Consider the following 12,850-nt stretch of genomic DNA (forward strand, 5'->3'; position numbering starts at 1 on the left):
TTTGGAAACGTCTGGTTAAGGCCACAGGCCATTAGCTTCTAAATAAACGCGAGATATCATGAAAACCGAAAAAGTTTGAATGGAATCTAACGTTTCCTTTTGTTTCTCAAAAATAGTAATTAAGCGGAAAAGTACTCGTAGTATATTGATTAATTGTAGAAATGTCTCATTTTCTACAAAACAACTTAAGTTAAATAAAATGCAAATTAAATTATTATAAATTACCGCTTTGTTGTATTCGCTATTTACTATGCCCCAACCTACGACGACACTGGAGGGTAGCTTAAAATTTGACCTGCTTGGTTTACCTGCCTTTCGTAGGAATGCGGGTTGTTTCACGTGTCAGTCGAAGTTTAAAGAAGTGTTGGTGTTAAGGGTTCGTTTCTGTTATACGCGTTTGTTGCTTAATGCAATATCGCCAACGAGTTTAAGTTTTGTGTTCAATGTGTGTTTCATATACGGATAAATAAAACAAAAAAGACTGGAAAAAGATAGGTAAGAAGCTTTCGGAATTGCGACTTTAATGAGTAACCGCGTAACATTTTGACCTAGTATTATGTATATGTTCGACGAGGTTTCTATACTTAATTAAAAAAAAATTGGGGAGTGATCAAAGGAGGCTGAGGTCGGAGATACGGATCTTGGTTAGTATCAATTTTTGTTTAATAAAACAACCAAAAATGCTCGCTTACGTTTTTGAAGTAGGTAAAAAGGAAACAGAATTTTAATAGAAATAACGCACGATATATCTCCCAAAAAATTCAGCCATATGAACAAGGCGAAGAAGTTAAGCAGATAAAATTTTACAAGATTTTTGGGGGGCCAAGTGTAAATTCGGATTGTGGAAAGTAACAGATAGAGAGAATGAGTGACCTATATAGAAAAAGAGAGACAGAAAGGTAGATTTATTTAAACGTTTCTCAATCATCCACCCATCGGAGATAATAAATAACATTCGCTAGTTTTTTTTTTTGCATGTATTGAGTTAAGTTCGGTATAGAAATATATCAATAGTAACAATTTAAATATGGTAATTTTTGGGGATTGTTATACGTCCGCCAGCGTATTAAAAATATGGTTTTAGGGGTTAGAACTTTTAAGTTTCAAGAAAAAAAAACTCATGTTGAAATTTTTGTATTCGGAAGCTTCTGTTGTTTATTAATTTATAGACACTGGAAAATATAATAATAAAACATCCTACAGTTGACATACGTGTCCTCTTAAACTCGAAAAGAGCTAATTTATCTTAGAAGAGTACGTATTTTTGGTAAAATAGATATTTTTTATATTAAATATTTGACCGATCGATGTAATTCGTCAAGCAGAAACCGAAAAGAAAAGTGACGCTTGTGGTGTTTGCTGACAATCCGACCCTGCTTCGTGTACAAATGCAATGACATTTCGGCAGGGCTATAGGCTACGAAACCTTTCAAACTCGAAAAGGACGAACTGTTTTAAAGAAAAAAGGTACTTCATTTTTGGTAAAAGTAATAGATAATTTTTTTTTTTCGCTAAATATTCCACAGATCGATGTAACTCGTCAAGCAGAATCCGAGAAGAAAAGTGACCGGGGGTGCTGTTTGCTTACAATCCGACCCTGCTTCGTGTACAAATGCAATGCCATTTCGGCAGGGATATAGGCTACGAAACCATTCGAACTCGAAAAGGCGCTACTAATTTTGAATAGGTACTTAATATTGGGTAAAAGTAATAGGTAAGATTTTTTTTTAATTAAAATATTTGACAGATCATGGTAACTCGTCAAGCGGAATCCGAGAAGAAAAATGACGGATGTGCTGTTTGCTGATAGTCCAGAACGGCTTCGTGTACAAATGCATGGCGGGGAGACCAGAAAGTTTTCGAAAATGCGTGAGTGGAAGTCTGCGTTGGACGAATTTTGAAAATATCTGAAGGTTTAACGAATTTTGGAGAATTCGACAGAGCTACAGACTACGAAACCTTTCGAAACGAACACACGTGTCCTGTTGAACTTGAAAAAGACGAAATTATTTTTAAAAAGGTATATTGTTGCTAAATAATAGATTTTTTTTAATTAAAATATTTGACAGATCATGGTAACTCGTGAAGCAACATCTCAGAATTGAATCGGGGAACGAGGAATCAAAAAAAGATTAACAATTTGGATCATTTTGGAAGATACATACGCCGCGCTTTTCAAAGCGGACAGACGTGCCCTTGTCCAACTGAAACGAACACACGTGTCCTGTTAAACTTGAAAAAAGACGAAATTATTTTTAAAAAGGTATATTGTTGCTAAATAATAGATTTTTTTTTAATTAAAATATTTGACAGATCATGGTAACTCGTGAAGCAACATCTCAGAATTGAATCGGCGAGTTGTGTATTTGCTGGCAATCCGAGCCTGCTTGGATCATTTTGGAAGATACATACGCCTGCGCTTTTCAAAGCGGACAGACGTGCCCGTGTCCAACTTGACAAAGGCGGAATTATTTTAGGGAAGGTATATTATTTGTAAAAAAAAATATACAATTTTTAAGTAACATATTTGACAGACCATGGCAACTAGTAAAGCAGAATCCGAGAATTCAATCGGCGGCTGTATGTTGACTGACAAGAATATAATTGCTGTTAATCCGGCCCTGCTTCTTGTACAAATGCATAGTGGGGAGACATGAACATTTTTCGAAATTACGGCCCTATCCTCTTGGGATTCTACGTTGGACAAATTCTGAAAACGACCCAGAAATATAATTGGTGAGAAAATAGTTTTTTTTTGTTGTGTTAACAGATAACAATTTTTTTATTTTGGAAATAAGGGGTTTCAGTGTGTACTGGTATTAGTGAATCAATTTAAAGACCTCAGCATCTCTAAACCCGCATCTTGAGACGCGTTAACGATCCGGGTCGAGTTACGTCGCGTAATTGTGTCACTTTTTTAATTAAAAAAAATGAAAGAGATGTACCTACCATACTTTAGAAACCCCTACTCCCCTTTGGAGGTGATGAAATAAGTTTTGGCATAAAATATAAGTTCCTCGTATTACTTTGATATAAGTATAAGTCTTGCCTGTTTTTTTTTTAAAGGAGGTTCAAACCCGTGCGAGGTGAGGTTTGATATATGAAACAGACCAGTCATGGGGACACGAGATATGGAAAGTTTCAGCGTAGTCGTCGCCACATTGCTGCCAACACTGCATATATAAGGAATCACGAACCATTCAGGTAAAATTTTGAAAACACATATTTATGGCAATATAGAACCTCTCTTTTTTTTAACAGGAATATTGAGACTTAGACCAGTATCTTTTTAAGTAGGCATGTGGGGTAAAGAAGACGCAGAAGCTTCAGTCGGGTACCATCGGTAACGTAGGCGATTGATATATTTCCACCACTACATATGTTGGATTGGAATTTCCCATTTGATGCTTTGACTGACTAAATGAGGAAACTTGGAGGTAAGCTCTTACGGAATTCTATCGAAATATGTTTAGTAACATATTGGTGCGTTACTCTGTCTTCCAGTCAGTTTCACATAAACTTTGCACGTATTATAAAAATGCCACCTACTTTTTTTTGTGTTAATATTATTGAAAGTAGTAGCTGGTAGCTGTACTCGTAAGCCCAGAGAGTCTCTGTTTTGAACATAATACACAAAATGGGGCGTTCAAAAACAATAGACTGCATGCCTTTTAGAGTCGGCGTAAACTATGGTCATATACCCCTGATCAAATTCAAAACTACAAAATCGTTGTGTCTCTGCATTAAAAATAATAGTAAAATTTATTGTAGGCACCTAGTAGAGTATCGAAAATTTCCATTTTTAGTGCCAAATTGGTTACTCCAGTAAATTCCAACTGTTCTAATTTTTTTTTAATAATTTATGATGTTAGTGAGTTTCATTGCGATTATTTGTTACTTAAATTTTCTGCGTATTAAACCTTAATTAACAATACGCTATTCGTTAACGCATGTAGAATTAATGACGCTGACTGACCTGATTTTGTCCAGGGGGGCGTAGTACGGTAGTTTGTACTGTGATGTTTGGTAGTTTGGCAGTGAGCTCTCATTTATGAAACTGGGGAATGTTTCGTTATCTTCAAATCCTAAACACGTATCAATAGAATTATATTTTTAAAATATTGATTAGGACATGTACTAAGTAACTAAATGCTCTAGCGAAAATATTCACACATATTGCGGAAAACGTACAAATTTAAATTAGAGAAAATTAACTATTTTTAGAGGTTGGTTTTTCAAAAAGGTGGGGATTTAGTTAAAGAACAGATAGAGACTAAAGGGAAGCTCTATGAGAAAAGTTAGAATTAAAAAGTCGATGTTTTCGTGTCATAGCGAAAGATGGATTATTATTAAAAATAATACTTGCATTAATTGTTGTCACCATTTGTGAAAAATATGGAAAATATCCTCTAGGTTCGCATACCTTTTTTTTAATTTTTTTAAGGTGGCTAACAAAATACACAGACAGAAAAGTTTAGATCCTGTTCGTTAATGTAGCGCATAGAAAAAAATTAGAAAAGAGAACGTTTCGTGTATGGCATACGTAGTTAGTACGGAATATTAATCTGAAGGCTGCAAGACAGTGAAAGAGTGATGCGCTTAAGTGTGGTTCAGAGAGGTTATTTGGGCTGTAGAAGTTTTTCTTTGAACAGGGTTCAAATAGCGTCTCCTAGAGCGTTAGCGGAGAAGAGTATTACAGTATTTAATATAAGCGTTCAGATTTCATTATTGTTGAGATTGCATAGAAACACACTTTCATGTAGTAGTCGCAGCAGCTTTAAAGTATATGACTTTTTAGTTAAGATGCCTTTCGAGTTTGCTTTATGGCTTGATAGGAAATTAAAGGGTAGATACAGATAAGTTACGAAAAAAAAAGTATGTACACTATCCTCAAAGATCAGCAATAAATAAAAGAAATTGATGAAATAGTAAAGTTGACTGCAATATCTTAAAATCATCAAAAAGATAGATAAATTAATTTTGAAAATATTAAATAATAAAAATAGCAAAGAAAATCAAAATCATCAATAAGGTAGATAAATTAATTTTGTAAATATTAGATAATAAAAATAAAATTATAATAGCAAAGAAAGCCTACCACGGCCACATACACATAATATTTTCGACATATGAACTTTTCCCAGATAAATAGTCAAATATTTCACGATACCTTAAAACAGAAGCATGCGGAAATATGTATGAAGTTAACGCACGGTAGATGGCTTAGTAAATTAAAAAGGTATATGGTTTCTAATATCCTACTTTATTAATGAAAATTTTAACCAGCTTTTTGTTTTGCAGATATTATTGGTGGTGCCTGCCAGCTTCCAGTTCCGAGAAAAGAAATCCGACACTTTTCGTCTTTATTTCCCCTGTCCTTTGTGCGCAATAAAAGTACAGTTTGTACCCGCCTGGGTACACATTCGCAGAATTATATGTTTTTAAAATAAATGTTTTGGTCAATATTCACTAGGTGGGTTACCTTATTAAAGAAAATCTTATTCCAAGAGGGGACACTAGTTTACATTCGAACCGCTAGAGGGTGCAGATGGTCACGAGAACAATATGATCAAGTCTCATTGACGCCATTGCTTTTCATACGGGTGGGAAAATATCTGGGCTCTGATTGGCTTCGCCGCAATCGCAAACTAGAGGTGGGGAGATTGATTAAACCCCATTGGTGCTTGCTTATCCAATGGGAGCCAGTTTCAAGGGATTATGGGTAAAGGGGGAGGAGCTAGAGAGTCGTGGGGAAGGAGGACACGCCCACAAAAGGGAGAGGAGTGGGATTGTCCCCAAACATACATATATCTACTGAGAAGTAGCTTAGAAACGTAAATTTTGTCAATTTCTCTCGATGAATCTTTCGAGTGTTAATAATAATAATAAACTGCCTTTATTGTTATATATTGTTTTATACAAATATACAGTAGAGCAGAGGCGGAGTCTAGCCAAAGCTACTCCACTTAACCTCTTAAATGTTTAAATTGAAAACTAAATACGAAGTTACACATACATTGAACACATACATTGATAAATTAAATATAGTATAATAGATAAATGTAATAATAATATGGAACAATAGAAAGTTATCAAAAGTAAAAATATAAAGAATACATTGAAAAACAAATTATTTGAAAAATCAAATTGTTTGGGAAGTTAGCAGTTTCAACCTGAAATATTTTTTAAATAATTTTATATACTATTAAAAATTACAACAAGAAAATGATCTGCGGAACAAAGATAAATAAATGGCAGTGAGAGTCTGTAGGGATGCTTTAATCCACTGATTGAACATTAGGAAACTGTCATTTAGCTCGACATTTTTCGTGGTATACGCAGCCGTCAGCATTGATAATATAGCACTTTTGATAAATACGGCACCATGACTTTTCAATACTATGGTATTTTCGAATTATGTCCGGGACTTCGATAGTATAATAAGGTGAACGTTGGTGATTGCTTGACCAATTTCATTGGATAAATTTTCGTTTTTCACTAAAAAAAGGATTTACCGGACTCCGACCTCAAAAAAGGTTTTTTTTCTAATTCGCCCTTATATTTTTTGTACGGATTTTGCAATAATCGCGTTTTTTTAACCTATTAAAGAAAAAAAAAATAACACAAGAAAATAGAAAAATCGGGGGTTCAAAGAGTCGAGAAATGGGGCGAGCGAGAAGAGAGGAAAACGTATGACGACGCCCCGCAAAATCGGAGATTACACGCGGCCGCAGTATATTCCCGATCGATTACCGGGAGCGGGTGTAAAATAAGATTCCTAACCCCCGTCGTCTTCGTCGTCGTCGGCGTCGAATTCCATATGGGGAGGAGGGGGACGAAATTTCCCGACTCCACTTAATTTTCCTGTCGGGAATTGGGCGGCCGATAAAGTCTAAAGGTGATTGGAATGCTGATTAGGAGGGCGCCGCGAGAAAAGACACGAAAAGATCTCTCTTTTTTTTTTCTCGCTCTCTCTTTCGCCGCCCCCGCTCAGCGACGGGTTGCCAAGTTATTTATTACCGAGTTCGACTTAGTTAGACCGACCTCACCCCCGCCGAGTCTTTTTACTTATTTTAGTAGGATAGGGGGAGTCGGGATGGAGACGCATCACAATTAGGGCCTCGATTTGGATATGTTTTTTTAGTTGTAATTTGAATGCTCAAAACCGAGGTTGCAAAAAGCATTTTGGTATAAATTTCTTTGTTAATAATAGTGCTTAGCCTCATATCTATGCTCGGTAAATTGTTTTTTTTAATTAACGTCTTTATTACACTTACTAAATCAAATGCGCAATTAATATCAAATGTATCGTTGTAGCAAAATCATAAACAAACGAAAATCGGGCGATAAACATGGATTAACATGGACGACTCACACTATGAAGCAGACGTTTAATTTGTGCTTGATCGATATAAGTCCATATTTCCCCGAGAATGTTTTCTACATCATCCACGGAGGCAGCTGGGAGTTGTTGGTTTCTAAGCCATTTGATCCAAGAAATGCTTAATTGGTTTCTGGATTGCATGGAGGTCATTCCAAGGTCTCATATTCACCTCATTTAAATTATTTTGTACTATTTTTGCTGTATGTAACCTATTGTTGTAATCTGGCATTTAATAACTGAGATAAAGACATTAATAGAAAAGATGTTGAGAAAAGACACTTAATACTGTTGAAGGAAATTCTCACACAAGCTCCCACATATTGAACATAAAAATTCTGAACATACTCTACACATCCCTAAATTTAAAAAAGATGTTCTTCAAATCGAGTCAACAATTCGCGGGAAAATTAAATTTGAAGTTGACTCAATTTTGAGTGGTTAATTTTGATGCAAAGTTTATAGTCGAAGGCTTTAAAATATTATATAAATCTTCTCCACTATCCGTAAATCTATTGTCATATTTGATTTATATTTTATGTTGCCATGCCATTTTTATGTTGTATGTCAATAAAAGGATTGATAAATATAAAACTTGGAAATATTAAGCAAGGGTCTTGAATTATCAAACCTAGAACGAACTTCCCTTCAATTTTATTTCTTTGATTTTCATTCAGCGAAAATTTGATTCAATATGAAGAGACAAATGTCCATTTCCTAGTTTTCAGAAAAATATTACACATATTAGAAATATAGATACTTATTTGATGTATTTATTATTCACAACAAGATTGAAGATTAAGGGTATTGAGCACAAAAGGCAATTGCGGTTGTGCCGGTATAATTAATGCGTTTTTATTACTCTCTTACCTTTCTAGGACTATACCTGAGACATATGGTTAATTCTCGGAGCGGCATGTACCGTGCGTTCATTTTATCTTGATAAAATTTTAATTGGCTGTAACTTTTTTGTTTTTAAGGCATCAAGGTAAACAAAAACACAAATTGTAGGGTTAGTAGCCAAGTTCTTATTCCAATTTCCAAGTTTTTTTAATGGAACACCCTGTATATTATATGTGTGTTTAACAAAATATAATGTAACATACTTTATATTTTGGTCAACTCGCTTTTGACAAATCTGCAAAAATAGGAATTTTTTGTATAATTTCAAGGAGTGCCCTGACTGACAAATAAAAATATGTTTATGCTTGAAATATTAGTAAACAACGTTGATGATTGAATTATTGTTAAAATGGTTTTTCGCGAAATTAGTGGAAGGAGTGGAAGGGGTGATATGCTTCAAGTATACTTTCGGAATAATAAAAGTGCAATCGCAGCTATCCAGAGAGCCGAGCTCCTTCAAAACATGTATTTCCGAGGCTGGCAAAGAAATTTGCAGAAAAGGGTGATGATTCATATGCTGAAAAGGTATGCTGGAATCATAATGTTTTAAATGAAGAAAATGAGACAAACATATTAGGATTCTATGAAGCACATCCCGTTTTCTCTATTACTAGAATACATTAAGAGGTATTTCTCGGGGATGAATCCACTCAGTTTTGAAAGAATATAAATATAATAGATTTAAATTTCGTAAAACTCAAAAACTAAGTGCACAATAATGTCAAAGGAGGATGCAGTTTTGCTTCGATTTATTAAATAGACATAATGACAAAAATATATTTTTTTAAATACAAAATACGCTATATTGGTCTTATAATCCTAGACAAATACACACAAAACCCAGGGATACCAATCGATTAATGATATTTATAGATCAAAAGTTAACTGGAGATCATTATTTGCAACTCTTAGAGCACCAAATAGAACAATATTAGCGCTGATTATATGGCAGCAAGACGGTGTCCATCCTCACAATGTTGTTCAAAATTTTCTTAAGATGGAATATCCCAGGGGTTGGATAGGGAACGGCGGAACTATGGATTTGACAGCCAACAGCACCGACTTAAATTTAATGGATTTTTTCATTTGAGGACACATAAAAAATCACGTGTAATAATGTCGTGGAAATTCGGCAGAGGACAATCCGGAAACGAGAGTGCATGAGAAATGTGTTCCGGAAAATGGGGGTCGGAGGTCATATACAGCAGTATTTAGAATAGTTAAAGATATTTTTACTTTAGTGCGTCTCGTAATTTTTAGTGTTTTTGTTCTACTTTACTACTACTGTTGTTGCAGTCAAATTTACTATTTTTGCCGATTTGTCAAAAACGAGTGGACTAAAATATAAAGTGTGTTACAACATGGTAATCGTAATGATATATTCTATTAAACACATTGATACCTTGATAACTTTATAAACGAAAAAGTTATAGCCAATTAAAATGTCAGATTTGTTACGTGGTTCGCCCACGATACGGACCTGCTCTCGATTTGAGCGCAGGGGGTGAATAAAAAGTATATTAATATTTTATGGCTTCCCGTAAGTTTATCGCAAAAGACTTATAAAGTAGGGGGCGTCGCGTCGGCGGCACGACGCTAAAGAACAGCATTAGCCGCTTTTACGTTTCTGCTTTATAACCCCCCCCCCCCCCCCCCAAAATTGTCCCCCGCTATGCCCCACGGTGCGGGCTTTGCGTTTAAAATATTTCGTGTTTTCGCTTTATTCTTGGAAACTCCGCGAGCGGCCCACGAGACACCAAAGGGGGAAATCTGGGTGGACGGGGAAGGGAAACGAATAGATTAAAAACCGGGTTTCCGCGAAACGAATAACTCACTTTGTCGCTTGTGTTTTTCTTTTTGAAGCTTTTCGCCGTAATTTCGTTCCGATTCGTCACGTGATTGGGGGGCCCGACGCGTTTCTTTACGCGCTTCGGCGAATGTTCGAAGCGGGACAATATACATATAGCAAAATCGAGAAAAATTGCATTTAACACGAACAATGCGATAGATATACGGGGTGTTTCCAAAAACGCTTTGGTAAAAAGGGGCCCAAAAATTTAGAACGTAAATACCTTTGAGTGGGTCAAAAAAGATAGTAACGTTTCATAAGTGAGAACTAATAGTAATTTTCAAACACAACAATAAAGTAAACATATTGTTAAATTTTGTCAGCAATAAATTTTATGACCCAGAAGTATTTACGGATTAAATTTAATTTTTATGCCCGTCTTGTACACTAGAAATTGGAGCGATTTTTTGAAACACATTAGATAGGCGATTGATTTAAAATTTATGACAAATAATAAATTAAAAATAGAAGATGGTACTATAATGGTACCCAACTTGGTACACATATGACGCAAATCGAAAAAAGTCGATTTTTTTAAATTTTATTCCTTATTATTTAATTAATATTAAAATCTTCGTTCTTCTCTACTTTTCCACACATTTCCTAATGTAATTGAGAAACAATACTTATTATTATATTCCAAATGACCCGTAAAATGATGGTTACACCAAAAAACAAATTTCAAACGCAACGTGTAAGACAACGTAAAAATAATCTATATCTAAATCTAATCTAATCTAATCTAATCTGCGTTGCCGGTTTTTTAGTATTTCTACTTATTCCTAGGCCTAGACTAGGGAACTGATCTATATTTTATAATCTAAAGACTAGTGAAAATGAGTGAAAGAAATATCTAGGTGTGCGTACCTGAACATTTTGCGAAATCTTGAGAAGAAAAGTATATTCATATAGACTTCTTAAATTATTCTTATATCCTTATTATTCTATTATTACTGTAAAAGTATTTTAGTACAACTTCAAAGCGCCAAGAACGAGAAACAAATTTCAAATTTTCCGTTTCACGGTAATGACTCACTTATCCACGTTATTGACATAAAATAAATTTGAGTTCTAAAATTAAGATCAAAACCTCTTTGCACTATTTCATCAACTCCATGTTTGTAAACAGTACTCATATGATGTGCTTTCCACATAATTCACTAGACGTTTCATAAATCTCAAGATAGATGCTGCTCGAGTCAATCAAATTCAAAAATTCGTTATATATATATTTTAGTTTGATCATAGAAATAAGAAATAATAAAAAACTTTTGTTTAGGACTCTTGTTATACCTTGTTATATACCTTGTTTATTTATACTACATGGTTTAGTTTTTTGTTTATTTGTTAAAATATAAATGTTTGATTTATTTTTATATTTTATTAGTTCCTATTTTATTGTTGAGACCAATACGTAATTCCTAAAAATACATGTACTTTTTATTATTATATTTTCTTTCTTATATAACAGGATTATATATTTACATATTTTATTTGTTATAAAAGCAAATTTGCTATTTGGTTCCTCTCCTCATTTCCACCCTCATCTGCAATATCTACTTCCAGGTGTGGTAGCTCTTCTTCTAGCACCTCTTTTAAACATATCAAATGTCTCGCTGCTCCGAAACGTCCTAGATGTTGTGGTAACTTCTAAAATAGATCTCTTATAATAAGTTTACAAATATAAGCCTCGAAAATATTCTAATAAAAAGTTCCCTTCATAACTCCTTACAGTTTTCGTAATGCTTGCCATTTTTTGATATTGGACAGACCTAGCACCTTCATTATCCTCAAATATTCGAACTGGTTCTGCTAATTCTAAAGCCATTTGACCAAATTATCCTCCGTCATTTCGTTTTGAATTAAAATGTCCATAACGTCCGTTTCTACTAATTTCTGCTGTAGTAGGTACTAGAATACAACGACGTTTCCATTTTATTAACACATGTTAAATCGGCAGCACTACACAAAAGAAATACTGAAGAATATACCTTCGAAACAGCCGAAAAAAAAGACACCATAACCTCTACATATGTCAAAAACGGAAACGGCAAATCACTTGACACGTTTACGATCGCAATCGCTACCGCTACGTATCGGGAGCGCTTTGCTACGTACCATTTTTTAATATTTACCGAAGTTATGAAAATCGAACCAGCAACGCCGTTTAGGCTACTTCAATTTTGCCCAGGTTCACGTGTCCGAATCGTATCCTACTTATTAAAACGATCACGAGCGCCGACCCGAAATTCAGTTCAATTAGGAAACCCGTCATCATTATAAATGCTAAACGAAACAATTAGTAGCATTAGCGGGCGGGCGTGTAATAACGCAAGGGGTGGCGCGCGGGGAACAGGGCGGTGGGGGGGTTCGAAATTACGGTCGCGCAAACCATAATGTGTCGATACATGCAAAATAGCGTCCGACCAATGCCGAAACACAGTTTGCGGCATCGCGGAAACTAACACGGGAGCAAATTAAATTTACACTTCGCAGCGGTAATTAACAGGGGCTATCGCGCGCGCATGCACGATACCAACTTTGCAAACATGATTCGGATCCGTGATTTAGGCATACAAGTTACGGATCAGCTAACGTTTCTGTTGTAAAAGCGGTTTAATTAACATGACACCAAAAATAATAACCTTTTTTGCTATTAACTACCATCGAAGTAACCTAGGCCAGAACTAGTCAATTACTAGCCTTCAAAGTGGGTG

The 12,850-nt window shown here is 35.0% G+C and overlaps 1 protein-coding gene and 2 long non-coding RNA genes across 3 annotated transcripts in view; 1 reads left to right on the top strand and 2 right to left on the bottom strand.

Moving 5' to 3' along the window:
• Positions 1-12,850, bottom strand: part of LOC132701098 (transducin-like enhancer protein 4) — a 272,931-nt gene that overhangs the window by 110,240 nt on the left and 149,841 nt on the right. The window lies entirely within an intron of this gene.
• LOC132701110 (uncharacterized) lies at positions 3,008-5,395 on the top strand. Its single transcript, XR_009618717.1, has 3 exons — positions 3,008-3,204; positions 3,262-3,437; positions 5,302-5,395. It is a non-coding gene; the product is annotated as an uncharacterized LOC132701110 (long non-coding RNA).
• LOC132701476 (uncharacterized) lies at positions 11,655-12,387 on the bottom strand. Its single transcript, XR_009618779.1, has 3 exons — positions 12,125-12,387; positions 11,866-12,044; positions 11,655-11,783 (listed from the first exon to the last, which is right to left on the bottom strand). It is a non-coding gene; the product is annotated as an uncharacterized LOC132701476 (long non-coding RNA).

This window comes from Cylas formicarius, unplaced genomic scaffold (assembly GCF_029955315.1).
Source record: "Cylas formicarius isolate icCylForm1 unplaced genomic scaffold, icCylForm1.1 PGA_scaffold_4__25_contigs__length_36172078, whole genome shotgun sequence".
NCBI lineage: Eukaryota > Metazoa > Arthropoda > Insecta > Coleoptera > Brentidae > Cylas > Cylas formicarius.